General features: G+C 33.7%; 2 long non-coding RNA genes across 2 annotated transcripts; one reads left to right on the top strand and one right to left on the bottom strand.

Moving 5' to 3' along the window:
- Positions 1 to 743: 743 nt before the first annotated feature.
- Positions 744 to 2,019, bottom strand: LOC142173893 (uncharacterized). Its single transcript, XR_012703251.1, has 2 exons — positions 1,677 to 2,019; positions 744 to 994 (listed from the first exon to the last, which is right to left on the bottom strand). It is a non-coding gene; the product is annotated as an uncharacterized LOC142173893 (long non-coding RNA).
- Positions 2,020 to 6,949: 4,930 nt separating this feature from the next.
- On the top strand, positions 6,950 to 12,275 carry LOC142173804 (uncharacterized). The gene is made up of 2 exons (XR_012703159.1): positions 6,950 to 7,073; positions 12,019 to 12,275. It is a non-coding gene; the product is annotated as an uncharacterized LOC142173804 (long non-coding RNA).
- Positions 12,276 to 16,291: the final 4,016 nt, after the last annotated feature.

Below are 16,291 nucleotides of genomic sequence, written 5' to 3'. Positions count from 1 at the left end.
ATAACTCCCAAAACAACCGGCCGAGTCGTTACAAGATGCTTGGAGGTGAAAGGTGTCCCGGTAGAGGTGATCAGGCAGGACATGACGCGACTTCAGCTCACCGAGGACATGGCCCTTGATAGGAAGGTATGTAGGGAGAGCATTAGGGTTGAAGGTTAGTAGGTAGTTGAGCATTATTCTACTATGTTCTGTGTGTAAGTCTAGTCGGTCAGTGTCATGTTTTAGCATGCTAGTGGTGCATGTTGTGCTCTTACTATTTTCTAGGACTTTGTCACTGCACTGATTATTGAGATTGCTTTTTCAGGTATATTTTCTTGACTCTTAGCTCGCTGGTACTATCTGTCTGGTTATGTTGTTGTTACTATTCTATTGTCGCATTTTATCTTCTTGTGCTGAGAGTCTATTCGGAAACAGCCTCTCTACCCTCAGGGTGGGGATAAGGTCTGCGTACACACTACCCTCCCCAGACCCCACTTGTGGGATTATACTGGGTTGTTGTTGTTGTTGTTATTGAATCAATCCACGTAGCTTTAAAACCGTATACAAATTTAATTGTTATCTGATGTCACGACCCAAACCGATAGGCCGCGACGGCTACCCGGTACCTTACTCAACCGAGTACCAACATAAAGTATCTTTTCGTATCATACTATCATAGATAACTAAGCCGGAGAGGCTGCCTTGAGATAAGTAGAATACAACATGAAATACCAACTTATACATAAGACATACGGGCCTACAAGACCAAAATAACCACTCATATACTGAACATAGGCCAACAAGGCCATACAATCTTTTACGTACATGACATCTGTCTACAAGTCTCTAAGAATTTATATTTGTCATAAAGGTCGGGACATAGCCCCGCCATACTAAACAATACACGTCTAGATCATACTGATCAAACAAGCAACTCCGGAGCAAATGGATCACACCAACACCTTTCGCTGAGCTGATAGCTTACTTGGAGGGCTCACAACCTGTCTATCGGGACCTGCGGGCATGAAATGCAGCGTCCACAGGCAAAAGGGACGTCAGTACAAATAATATACCGAGTATGTAAGGAATAAAATTCAGTAAATAATAGACATGATAGAAACATGGAGTAAAAGACTCAACATGTAAATCTAAATAACTCTGCGAATCATTGATATTTACAATGCCATGCATATGCGTATAAATGTCATACCATGCATAGGTATATGCGTTCATAACATCATCAAGCCTCTGAGGGCATCCCATCATATCATCTCGACCATTGTGGGCAATCATCAACGTATACCAGCTGATCAGGTGGTGGTGCGTATATAATACCGTAACCTTTTCCCATATCCCATATACATATAATATACATATATATGCGTATATAACGCCATCTAACGACATCTGGTCATGGGTCAATGCGCATGTATAAATGCATGAAATCCATATGAAACACGTTAATAAGATTTCTTTTGTCATAAAAATAATATGCCTGTCGGATAAATTTTATCAAATACATATTTTTCTGAGACCCATGAACAGAAGATATAATAATAATTCATATGGGGAATCAAGAATATAGACACCCCTAGTATTTCTATGAATAGAGTCATTTATGGAAGTTGTGCATTTGCTCGTTTCGTTTGTGTCGTATAGATCATGACAAAAAGAAAGAAGGGATAGCCTTAACATACCTGAACCGATTCTCTTGACAATTCCTTTAACACCGTTGATTGCGACAACGCGTAACGGCAGATCGAAGTAGGGAAAAATTCGTATGATATTCTTGAGGAAGATAGCACCATACTCCATTAAAATCACAAAATCCCGTTGCTATAATAATACATAGTATAACTTCTTTTGCTGAAAATCCGTTGCTTGGTAGATGTAAAACATCTCCATTTTTGTAATTTTGATCATAATATTGCATAAGTTTTCTTGCTGAAGTTCATCCGTAACTTGAAGATGAAGTATCTTTATTCTTGTCCATTAAAGAAGTGATTTGATGACATTCTTTAATCCAAAGAGATAAGGTGCCCATCTCTTGAAGTGTTGCCACCTTGCAAGGTGATTCAAGAGTCACCTAATATATTTCCATGTGGCTGCCATGTTTTGCCTTAGTTTTTATCCAAAAGACTTTAATTAATCAACCACTAATTATTAATTAACTTATTAATTCTTCTATTATCCAATAATTTACATAATTAAGGATTATCTCAAATTACTTAAAATACTACCTACTTTTAACATACCTTATACACCTTACTATCATGGTCATGCGGTACCTTGTATGGCACTAGTCCATAAATATCGGGTATTTTAGCTCGGGCCATATTTTATCCCAACATGTCAAACTTTGACGAAAATTCATTTTCTTTGATTTGTTTATCCTCTCACCTTCACGAATTTACTCATTACTTGTTTGAAATAGCATAATGCTTATAATCTCAAAATAATCTCATTCCCGAACTTACGTAATTAGTTTACGGCGAAACTTTAACGTACGAAAATGCGGAAAGTAACATCTCATTTCCGAGCTTATATCAATTTACTTATGTCGTACTTACACGTACGAAAACATGGGGTGTAAGATCTAATTTAAGGGTAAACAAGGCCTAAACAATTCAATATCAAGTTTATATTTTATGAGGTAAGTACAGAAAAATGGTGAAGTGATACTAGTTTTATTGTTAAACAGAAAATCAGGTGGCTGCTATTAACAGATTTGATTTAGAGAAAACCTTGAAGTTCGCATCTCTTGATCCAGGAGCCAGGAGGAGTGTTTGTCGTGATCGAAATAAGTGTCATGCGGAAGTTCAAATATTGACAACGATAAATTAAATTAAAAAAGAAAAATATATCAAAGAAGAAATTATAATTTAATATGATATGATTTTATCAATTAACCAACATAAGTAATTTAATAAAAAAGAAAAAAATTTACAAGGGAATAAACAACTCGAGGATTGAGTCTTCAGTCGTGGGATTTGATACTGGAATCAAACAACTAATTATCTGATTTTTAGGAATATGTTTTAGGTTTTTTAGGAGTTAGTTTTCTGTTATGAAAGTAGAGTTTTTAGTACTCTCTTTGTTTTAATTTGTTTGAATATTTTCGCAATATAAGGGTCAAATTGACCAATTTTTGGTGTACAAAAAATAAATAAGCAAAAAATATTATTCCACTTTCACGAAAAAAAATAAAGAAAAACAAAAGTGTGAAGGCTCTAGAATTGTTTTTATATAAATGCCAAAGACAAAGTACCAACGGACCGAGTTTTCGCTTCAATCAACTTCAACAAAGACCATAAAAAATGTACACCACGAAAATCATAAAGAGAATGAAATTATGAAGATGTTGGTATCATTAAGAGCAAACACCATGCCAAAATTATTTATACTTTGGGCAAATGTGTTATACAAATCTCTCATATTATTACGCACACCACAGTTTTTTTTTCGTTTTTTTAATTCTTTTTTTCATTACTTCGGGGGAAACAATTAACAGAAAGGGATGTTAAGTTACTGATAGGATCTGAACCCTCCACCTCAACAGCAGGGAGTTTATCAACTAGGCTAGCTCTTAACCCCTACTGCATAGGTCTTATTACACACCAAAAGGGTTTTATTTTTGCTAGCATAGAATTTAGGTTATATATGCTGACAATTTTTTATTCTAACAGAAATAGCAATAACATTGGCTAATACTCCAACCAAATCCCAAATGACAAGCTCCATGAATAGCTCCCTCCCATTTGATGCATTGGTTGTCACAGTCTTCAGTAACAACACAAGCCCCTTTCCATGTTGCGCTGGGTGTTTCACAACCAATTGCTTCTGCCTTTTGCATTTCTACATTAATAGAATAGAAAGTAACAAGTCATAGGTTTGGATTAGTTCTTTTCCTTAAAAAAATACTTTCTTAGATTTTTTAAGTATTGATTGAGAAATGAAAAGTATAGAATTTAAGTTATACACGCTCACACTTTAGTTATCTTTTCTACAAAGTTACTAAGTGATTATTAATATTTAATATATATGTGTAATGGTGTCACAAGTGATCTGATTCATGTAAATATATTCTACATCATCAGTGCATAGAACTTAAACTCTAAGAAAAAAGTATTGAATTTAAGTTTTGTAAACTAACGATGTATAGATTTTCCGTACAATCATATTGAGTTGACCCTAAAACAATAGGTAACTCTTCATAGTGAGCTTGATATGATAACTTGAAAAATAGAAACCTATTATGACAAGTTATATAAATTTATATTGACGGTGTAAAAAGTCTTCACGCTCAATATAATATGATTTAAATTCACGAGTATTAGTTAGTGTTAGGCATGATTTATAGTATATTCGTGACGTGACTTACCAGTTGATGCAATGAGGAAGCATAAGAAGAGAGCAAGAAAGGCAGCATAGAGAGACTTAGCCATATTTCTGAATCGCTTTGTTGATTCGTTGTGACTAAGTGAGGATATAACTTTCACATTTTATAGAGAGGACAGCCATTGTTTGTGAAACATACAAGAAAAGAAAAGGAATTAGAATCTTATATCCTCGTAAAAGAGGCAGGTCATTCGGTCACATAATTAAATATTGTCCTAGATGTGATTAATTTGTTTTGCTTCTCCATAAGTTTAACTTTTTTGCCTAACATATGATTAGTTAGTTTTCTATTCAAAATTTTAAATCCTACCACTACTTTTAAAATTAATATTGGATGATGACAATAGGAACTTTTATAATTAAGGCATTTTGGATAATACCCCAATTATTATTTGATAATTAAGAAGGATTACTCAAAAGCTTGATAAACATATGAAATTCTAGAACTGATAGTTATTTAGAATGTATTTTCATTATAATATATTATTGTTGTCCTTTAGATTAAAGGAGTGTCTTGTTTTCTTATTATACTATATTGTCAATCCTCGTCTCATAACTAAATTTTAGGGTTGAATTAGGTCGAAAGTTCATTTTCTTATTATAATATATTAGAGAAAGGCCCTTCCATATTCTATAATTATCATATGTAAAATCCACATATTATGTTATCCAGACTCCGGTAGTCCATACTTCGGTGTTCGGTAGGCGGAGATTACATTTTTTAGAATATGTTGATGGAACAGGTTGTTGCCTTCCTTATATAATCTTTAAATCATGAGCTAGCTTTTGAAGTTGAGTACTTGAGTTAGATTCAATTTTCATTTACTTTTCAAGGTATAGATCAAAGCAATCACAAGACTCATGTGTAGCACTTATGGCACCATCACTCAAACATTCTGACTCAAACAAAAAAAACCCCAAACACGACCTACGTACTTCTCACAAATTACACAATAAAGTAGCCAAGTTTGATAGAAATAGCTATGTTCAATGTGGAAATTTAAAGTCCTTACAACAGTAAGAGGCACAATCTTGATTAGTCTCTTATAGGGCCGCAATATATATCAACTCTTCTCTTTCTCAAGGAATCCATGTTTTTGGCACTTCGTCTTTGTTAAGCCGTTGCTGAAATTAGTTTTGATGATTAACGAATAGTTGACGAACCAAGCGCGTTGAAGATATTTGATATATAATAAATTGGCTGATGACTTGTCAAACTAATATCATTGATCAAGAACTACAAACTGAAACTGAATGCAAGTAGGATTCTTCAGTAATATTATTTATGGAAGGATTAATTTCGTGGGTTACCAGCAATGTACCAATTAGAAGAGTTTGTGGTCAACAAGAATTCAATTAATTGATACACTTGCATACAAGAAAAAAGTGTGTGAAGTTGGGCATATTCAGCCAACATCATGCCTATATAAAGTATGATGTTACTGCTATTCTCCCTCGTATTATTTTGCATAACTACTGCAAATTAGTCATGTCAACTAGCAATCATAACAAAAAAGTACTTTTATTCAAACTGCATGCACAATTGAAGAACTTGGTATGAAGATGAAGTCTCTAGTTCTTTAGTTATTGAGTCTTGATTTATTTTTCTTTAGTTTTATCTTATTTTGCTTTTGAGAAGTGTATTCATAGATTATTAAATTATGGGAATTTGTTTTGAAGTTCTAGGCTAGACTTTATAGTTTAGGAGAGTTAGCTATAATTGGGTTAATTATAGGGGTTATGGTACTAGAGTTTATAGTCTTTTTGAGTATTAAATTGTAACCTAAAACTATTCTTATTGTTTAGTGAAGTTTCATAAAATTTCTATACGGGTAGGTCATGGTTTTTACTCCCTTGAGCATGGAGGTTTTTTAGGTAAAAATATTGTGTTCTTTAAATTAGGCACTTTATTTTCTGTTTAGTACAACAATCTGCAGATTGAAGAACGAGGTTGTTCAATAGATGAAATTTGGGCAAGATACAATTCACCCCTTCCTCTTCTTGTGTCTCTAAAATAACAGTCTTTATGTACCCTGTTTAAGTTTTAAAAAAATAAACCAAAGAAGGTAACACTCTTTCTTCTTCTCACGTGAAGGCAGTCAAATCGTTCACTCATTTCTTAAAGCAGTCTCTCACAATTTAAATTTTTAGATAACATGATAGCATACATCAATACACAGACCAATATGTTTTATGATATGTAAATAAAGACCAATAGAAAAAAAAATGTTAGCCAAATTAGTAAAACACTAAACCTAGGAAGAATCAAACAAATAGACTACATCAAACGACATATATTAATTAATCCCGGAACTCATCACCTCGAGAATTTACTCGGAAAATACTAAGAAAGAGAACTGAAAACAAACTTTTGTTGATTTTTTTAAACCAAATTAAGATTAAAAAAAAAATTAACTAACATTCGGCATTAATCTAAAAAAGTATATACTTTTCTCCGCCATTTCCAATGGTATTTAATTCTAAATTAGTATTTTTTTTCTTGTATGTTTCACAAACCATTATTACTTAGTAATTTGGTATCTTATCAATGATTCTCTCTCCCTATAAAATGTTAAAGTTAAATCCTTACCTAGTTACAAAGAAACAACAAATACAGTTCAGTGAAATGGCCAAGTCTCAAATTCAATACGCTGCCTTTCTTGCTCTCTTCTTTTGCTTCCTCATAGCAGCAACTGGTGAGTACATCAAACTTACATCCTACTTAACACTTTCAGTCTGACATTATTTGATTTTGAAGTCAAAATAGAATTTGTTGATCAATGTTATTGGATTTATGTTAAATCTTCCTACATTATTTGAGGGAATGAATTGTTGTCTCCTATAGTAAAGGCATGAATTTCAAAAGAGAATTCAGAAAAAAAGTTACTCTCTCATATTTAGGGGATTCAACAGTTTATACATATATATATATATATATACATAAAATAGATTTTCACCTATACCTGCAGTAAAAGATTTCGGTGAAAGAAATTCAGTTGAAACCTCTTGGGTAAACGTGGCTCCGCCTCCAGTTGTCTCCTTACATGGTCTTAGGAAATCTAGGAACCAACTATTGTCTATTTACACAGTCTTGGACAATCTTTGCATCATGAATTAATTTTTGAATTGAGCTATGCCTAATGTCCATTTTTCCTTACGAGGTATTTGAGCCCCCATATTATATTGGACACGCTTTACTCCAGATGTCTAGGCATGGGTGCATCGGGGGAGTGTTAAGTTGCACGTTGGTTGAGGGAATAAGTTATTAATGTTGGGAAAAATAATATCCCGTCCAAGAACAATATCTACGGTAAATAATAACACAAGAGAATAACAACGACATCAAATCTTTTAACGGAATAAAATACAATATTCGAACGGAGTAATATAATACTACTATAATATTATAACTTGATAGTGTCAAAAGACTACTACAACTTCAAAAAAAATAACACTCTTTATTTTATACATATCACTATAATATTACTCTCACTCACTATTTATCTCACAAACTACAATATATGGATTACTCTCTCTAACTCTCAGTTACTTCTCTCGATTTGGTGCGTCTCAAATGAGAAATCAAAGCTGCTATTTATTGCAGAGAATGACCGCCCAAACAACCAGTAAGATCTTGTTGCAATTTGCACGTTGCAAATCTACGTGAAATCTGTGTCCACCTTGCTTCTGACAATGCAAGTTGCAACTTCCATTCTTTTTTATCTTTTCCTTTTAAAATCATTTTCTCTTTTCATTTCTTTATTCTTTTTTATTTAAATGGATCCTATAAATTTCTCCTTACTTTTAATTTTTTTTTTCATTCCAATACTTGATCTCAATATCTGGATATCTTCAAACTTGAAAGTTTTGATAAAAATATCTGCAGCTTAATCATGAGATTTCACATATTCGAGCTTTACTTCCTTCTTGGTAATACATTGCCTTTTCTTGTAGCCTTTAGCGACAAGTCTTTCCTTGTGTCTCTTCACATCTCCATAAGCATTCTTCTTTGCCTTGTATACCCATTTAACTCCAATTGCTTGATGGCCTTTGGGAAGAGTTGTTAACTCCAAGTGTTGTCCTTCTCTATTGACTTGATATCCTCCTCCATGGCTTGTCTCCACTTTTTGTCTATGACAGCTTCATCAAAATTCATTGGTTTACTATAAGCAAAGAGACTATAAGAAATCAAATTTAGTAACTTCTTCTGTGTTATCATAGAGCTCTTGACTACTCCTTGTCATTTGCGGTTTTTCATTTGAACTTTGTTGAGAAGAAGGAGATGCAACATTGGTTGGAGAAGGAGGTTGAGTTGTATCCTGCACAGGTTCCACGGTCTATGTTTCTTTTTCATCACCAAAGTATGGACGAAAATCATATGAAGTTTCTTCCTGAGCTTCCCAATTCCATGCCAATTCTTCATCAAATTCAATATCGTGACTTACATCACTTTGCCGCTACTTGGGTTGTATAACTTGTAGCCTTTTGAACTCGTATCATAGCTAACAAACACATTCTTGACATTTTGATCGTCAAGCTTTGTTGTCCCTTGGTGTAGCACATGAACATAGGTTATGCTCCCAAAGATTCTCAAGTGCTTAACACTTGGCTTTCTTCCACTCCTTACTTCTTGAGGGGTTTGATCTTTAACATTTCTTGTTAGAGACCTGTTGTTCAAATAAACTGCACAAGAAATAGCTTCGAACCAAAATTTCTTGGGCATACTTTTAGCTTTCAACATACATCTAGCCATATTAATAATCGTTCGATTCTTTCTCTCTGCAACTCCATTTTGTTGGGACGAATAAGGTACCGTTAGAGGGCGACGAATTCTATGAGACTGACAAAAGTCATTAAATACTTTTGAAGTAAATTCGTCTCCTCTATCGGACCTTAGAGCTTCAATTTCATAGCCACTTTCTTTCTCCACAAGTACTTTGAAATTTTTAAAAGCAGCAAAAGCTTCAGATTTTTTATTCAAAAAATAAACCCAAATCTTTCTACTAAAGTCATCAATGAAGAGAAGAACGTATTTTCTTTTACCAAAGGAAGGTGGAATGATTGGTCCACACACATAAGTGTGAACAAGTTGGAACGGTTTGGTTGATCTTATTATGGCCTCCTTTGGAAAACTCCTCCTTGCATGTTTTCCAAGAAGACAAGCTCCACACAATTGATTGGGATGGTTGATTGATGGAATCTCATGAACCATGTTCTTTTCTCCTATTAATTTGAGCGCTTCAAACTTCAAGTGCCCAAATCGCATGTGTCAACACCATGATTCATCTTGCACATTACATCAATTGTCTAAAGATTCAGAAAAAATAATTTATTCTTTGCCATATGCACTTTAACAATTACAATTTCACTTGAATCTCTAAGCCAAAGATGGATATTTTTCATGTGGATGTCATATTCCTTTTCAAGAAGTTGGCCCAAACTTAACATATTACTTTTTAAAGTTGGGACATAATAAACATCTTGAATTAACTTTTGGCCATCATTTTTACAGGAGATCAGAATTGTACATATCCCTTCGATATGAATCTTTAAGGTATCTCCAAAGGAAACATTACCTCTCACCATTTTAATGATCTCCATAAACTTCTCTTTGCATCCACACATATGATTGTTTTCTCCATTGTCCAAATACCACGAGCTACAATCATCTCTATCTTCTTCATTGAGTGTCACCAACAACGTTGACTCATCTTCTTCTTTCTTGTCATTAGTTTTTTCTTCAACATTGCTATGACATTCCCAAGAGTAATGGCCAAATTTATGACAATTATAACACTTAGTTTTTGATTTGTCATACCTTTGTCCATTATTTTCTTGGTAGTAGCCACGTCCTCTTCCTCCTTTTTGTCCAAGGCTGTGACCTCTAAATGCTTGATGGATTTTAATTTTATTGTTGAAGTTGTTACCCTTACTTTTTCCTCTTCCATGACCGCCAAGGCCTCGTCCCTGTCCATTCACTCGATAGCTCTTTTCACCTCCATAATCCTGGAAGGATGCCTGAGTTTTAAGAAGTTGCTCCAATGACACTTCTTGTCTCTTTTTAATCTTTTCTTCGTGGGCCTGTAAAGAACCCTCTAATTGCTCCACCATCATAGATCCTAAATTTTAGACTCCTCAATAGTACACACCACAAAATCGAATTTAGGTGTTAAAGTGCGAAGGATCTTTTCTACCACACGGACATCTTCTATGTCCTCCCCGTATCTTCTTAATTGATTCACAATAGCCTTCACTTTTGAAACAATAATCCGAAATACATTCAGATTCTTTCATTTTTAAAACTTCAAAATCAGCCCTTAGAGTTTGCAGTTTTACCTTCCTCACCTTGTCAACTCCTTGGAGAGAATTTTGAAAAATCTCCCAAGCTTCTTTTGAGGTGGTAGCATCTGCCACCTTCTCAAATACGGCATCATCCAAACATTGGTGGATGAGCGTGAAGGCTTGTTGATCCTTCTTCCTTACCTTTACCAAGATATCTTTTTTTATTTTGAGGTAGAGCTTCCTCATTATCGGGTTTTGCATACCTTCTGTCTACGATTTCCCGCACATCCTAGGAGCTAAGAATGGCTTTCATATGTAGATACCATTTCTCATAATTATCTTTTGTGGAACGGGAGTACTGAAAAGATATCGGACCATTATTCGCCATGGCTCTGATACCACGTTGTTGGAAAAAAATAAGGCGAAATACATAAAGCGCTCCTTTAAGTTGTCTTCAACGATCAACTGAACACCTCAACTGGCCCCTTTTACCATTTTGACACTTCAAGTAGCTATTAAGTATATCAAGCAAACACCCTAGTGCAACAGACCATATGCGTGAATTACACTTGCCTAATGAACCAATTAAAAAGTGACACTTGTCATTTTAATTTTTAAAAAAAAAAACATCTGAACCCTTCCCCGCACGCTCGCCCAACCTAGCTACCTCAAGATTTAAATCAAATTTTAAGGGGTTTTGGGTTTAAATATGCATTTCGCAGTAATAAGATCCCGAAACTTCCCTTCTTCTTCACCTGAAATTGAAACACAGCAGCAGCAAGAGAGTAACAACGACATCAAATCTTTTAACGGAGTAAAATATAATACCCGAGTAGAATAATATAATACCACTATAATATTACAACTTGATAGTGTCAAGAGACTACTACAACTTCAAAAAAATAATACTCTTTATTTTAAACACATCACTACAATATTACTCTCATTCAATATATATCTCACATAATATAATTTATGGATTACTCTCTCTAACTCTCAGTTACTTCTCTCGATTTGGTGTGTCTCAAATGAGAAATCAAAGTTGCTATTTATAGCAGAGAATGACCGCCCAAACAACCAGTAAAATCTTGTTGCAATTTGCAATTTGCAATTGGCAAATCTACGTGAAATCTGTGTGCACCTTGCTTCTGACAATGCAAGATGCAACTTACATTCTTGTTTACCTTTTCCTTTTTAAATCATTTTCTCTTTTCATTTTTTATTCCTTTTTATTTGAGTGGATCCCAGAATTAATGTCTCCTCATATGATCTGAGACATACTCACGGTGAGCTGGCTTTTAAAGTCAATTTAGTTATTTTTGATTGTTAAACTAACTCTTCTTTTTCTTTTCTACAAAGAGATGATGCAAAAGGCAGAAGCACTGGGTTGTGAAAAGCCTAGCACAACATGGTCAGGGCCTTGCTTGTTTAGTGATGATTGTAACAACCAATGCATCAATTGGGAGGGAGCTGTTCATGGAGAGTGTAGTTTTGCACTTGGCCCTGAATGCTTTTGCTACTTCTGCTGATAATTGATTATCAACTTGGATTGATGCTATGTATGCCCAAACAAATATGTGAAGTTTGTTATAATAAGGCGACAGACTTAAATTACACTGATAGGTGTAAGACTTTCTTTATATTGTCGGTATATATAACTTAACTCATAGCACCAAAACTAAGTCTCTTCCATAAGAATAAATAAATAAATAAATAAATAAATAAATAAATAAAAAATCCGCATATGCGACACGATAGCCTTTGACAAATTGAAGAATATTGAAGGTAGCATGCATGTGAGGCAATCTTGAGGACTTCAAAAACTTTTTAAGATGTTGAATGACATAAGAAATATAACATTTTAGTATGTGTTTATATAAGTTTCATCACTTTGCCTTAAAAACTCCTATAGTTTTCAAGATGAGGCGAAGGCATGGCTACATCAGCAATATGTTTAATTAATACCCTCTGTTCCACTTTATATGGCATAGTTTAGACTATAAGGTTAAGCTAACTAATTGTGCGTGTGAATTCAGACATAGAAATTTTAATTTTTTGAAATCAAATTTGTATACTTAGAAAATATGTAAAAAGTATTAAAAGTCACGTTAATTAGCAATCAAAATATTTAAAAAGTACTTACAAAAAGTATAATCAAAGAAAATCTTCTTTAGCTCTTCAGCAAAAATTATGTCACATAAATGGAACAGATGGAATATTAGGTCAATGGAAGTCTTTGCAGGAGAAAGAGCACTGAAAGCAATCCCAGATCTTTTATCTTGAAGGTGGGATATCACTAAAAACTTGAGGGCTACAAAATTTTTTATTGTCATTCCCTATAAGCAATATGTCGCCAAAATAAACTACACCCTCCGTTCTATTTTATATGAATGTATTTGATTGGGTTATAAATTTAAGTAATTAAAGAAGGCTTTTGATATGCAAACCAAATATATACAAAGTATCCAAAATTATATAGCGAAAACTATCTTCTATAGCCTCTCAAAATTTTAATAGCTCATGTTTTTTTTCATTGACACGAAATGGCCTTCCGGCACAAATATATTACATCTAATAGCCCGAAATATCTATTTTGTATATTTTTTATATAGTGACAGTTTATTTTGTATATTTTTTGTATAGTAACAGTCTATTTTGTATATTTTTGTATAGTAATAGTCTATTTAGTATATATTTTGTATAGTGACGGTCTATTTTGTATATATTTTGTATAGTGACAGTCTATTGTATATAAATTGTATAATGGCAATCTATTTAGTATATTTTTGTATAGTGACAATCTATTTTGTATATATTTTATACATTAAATCCACATCAGTTACAAATATACTACCTCCGTGGTAGTGACATTAAATTAATTCCACATCAATTACAAATATATTACCTCGGTTCCAATTTATCTAAACCTGTTTGACTGAGCACGGAGTTTAAGAAAAAAATGAAGACTTTTGACATTTATTGTCCTAAACAAGTCAAAAGGGGGCATAGAGTATTTATGTGGTTATAAAAGCTTCTCTTAAGGGTAGGATTGTAAGTTTAAGTAAAATTATTTTCAAATTTAGAAATGGGTCATTCTTTGTCACGACCCGAAACTCCTACCTTTAGGACCATGATGGCGCCTAACATTTCACTTGCTAGGCAAGCCAACGTTAGAATAATTTTAATCATTTTTAACAATTCATCTTAATTAAATAGTAAAGAAACCAACAACCAGAATAATATCTGAATTTAAATGAACAAACCAAAATAATAACAATGTCTAAATACCATCTCAAAACTAGAGTCACAAGTACACGAGCTTCTAGAATAATACATACAAGGGTCTGAATAAAATAAAATTGTCTGAAAGAAAGCACACAACTAAGATAAAGTAGAAGGGGACTTCAGAGTTACGAACGTCGTGCAACAATACCTCAAGTCTCCTCTGATAGCTGAATCTGAGCAAATCTACAGTACACCACTGGGACCAACTCCAGTATCTGCACAAGAAGTGCAGAGTGTAGTATGAGTACAACAGACCCCATGTACTTTGTAAGTGTCGAGTCTAACCTCGGCGAAGTAGTGACGAGGCTAAGGCAGGTCGCTCACATTAACCTGTACGCAATAATAATAATAATAATAACAGGAATAGAGGTAAGACAATTAAATCATTTCAATAACTGAAGTCAATTCAGTAGTCCTAGCTAATTATTTCTTTTATCATTTCGTTGTGGCGTGCAACTCGTTCCCACAATATAATCCTTCAATTAATTTTCGTTGCGCCGTGCAACCCGCTCTCATAATATAAACTTAAAATAAAATCTTTTACGGTGTGCAACCCGATCCAACAATATAATCTTTCAATTAATTTTCGTTGCGGCATGCAACCCACTCAAACAATATAAACTTAAAATAAAATCCGTTAAGGCGTGCAACTCAATCCAACAATATAATCTTTCAATTAAATTCTATTGCAGCGTGCAATCCGCTCCAACAATATAATTTTAAAACTCTTAAATGGAAAAAATACTCCAATAAATACCATATTTAATAAGAAATTATTAGGGAACAAAGCATGCAGTAATTATGATTTATTTAGAAAATAAGTAATGATAAGTAAAAATTAATTATGGAAATCAGGGAGAAAATAGGCAATTTAATATGCTAAATGTCAAGTAGCAATTAAGACACATAAGTCAAATAAGCATGTAGCAATTATAGAATGGATTCAAGACATAATAATGGACAAGAAATATTTACTTATAATAAGTAATTCATGATTTAAAATAATTTATGATTTTCAGATAAATATGCAAACAATCAATTTGACGACATATAGGCACTCGTCACCTTGCATATACGTCGTTATACATAAAATTCACGTAACAAATAATTTAAGGTTTTTATTCCCTCAAGTCAAGGTTAACCACGACACTTACCTAGTTTCGCAATTTCAAGTGATCATTCGACCACATCTTTTCCTTTCGAATTATTCTTTAAGCCAATCAAACCTAGCAAATTATTTACCAACAATACAATTTGAGCTTTAAAAATTATTCACAATTCAAAAGAGACTTAATTTAAGTCATTTTTCGGAATTTAAGTCGAAAGAGACCCACTTTTCGGAACCCGACGAAAAATCTTGAAATCCAAACACCTATTCCGATACGAGTTCAACCATATAAAAATTATCGAATTCCGACATCCGATTGCCTTTCAAATCTTCATTTTACATTTTTAGAAGATTTTACAAAAAACTGATTTTCTTCGATTAAAATCACGGATTCATGATGTAAATAAGTATAGAATCATGAAATTTGATTAATATAGGATAAGGAACACTTACCCAGTTAGAACTTGTGAAAACCCCCTCTGAAAATCGCCCAAATCGAGCTCTAAATTGCGGATAATGAAAAATGGGACGAAATCCCATTTTCAGAACTTAAGTTCTGCTGACCAGGAATTTACTAATCGCGATCATGGAAATCCATTTGCGATCGCGTAGAACAATTTCTGCCCAGGTCCAGTGTACTCTTCGTGATCGTGGGAATGACTTTGCGATTGCGAAGCACAAATTGCACAGGCTGCCAATTTGCACTACACAGATCACAATTATCTCTTCGCGATCGCGAAGCACAATGCACCAGATGACAGTTGAAGTTAAAAAACCAAATTTTTCAAAGATAAAAAGGTCTGTAGACTATCCGAAACTCACCCGAACCCTCGAGGCTCCAAACCATACATGCACACAAGTCCAAAAACCTCATACGAACTCACTCGCACGATCAAAACACCAAAATAAAATATAAAACTACGAATCGGACTCCAAACAAAATAAAATTTTCAATGAAACTTAAGAATTTGTATTTTAACAACCGGACATCAGAATCACGTCAAATCACTTCCGTCTGGCATCGAATTTGGAAGACAAGTCATAAATATAGTAATGAACCTATACCGAGTTCCGAAAGTAAAATACAGACCCGGTATCAACAAAGTCAATCATTAGTCAAACTTGGAAACTCTTTAAGCTTTAAAAGTTTTAATTTTCAATAATTGGCGATAACGCAAGTTAGGGACTTACAAATTAAATTCCGAGCATACGCCCAAATTCCAAATCCCGATACGGACC

Source organism: Nicotiana tabacum, chromosome 19 (assembly GCF_000715075.1).
Source record: "Nicotiana tabacum cultivar K326 chromosome 19, ASM71507v2, whole genome shotgun sequence".
Classification (NCBI taxonomy): domain Eukaryota; kingdom Viridiplantae; phylum Streptophyta; class Magnoliopsida; order Solanales; family Solanaceae; genus Nicotiana; species Nicotiana tabacum.
Note: the sequence above shows the minus strand (reverse complement) of the source record. Positions and strands in the feature narration are given on the sequence as shown.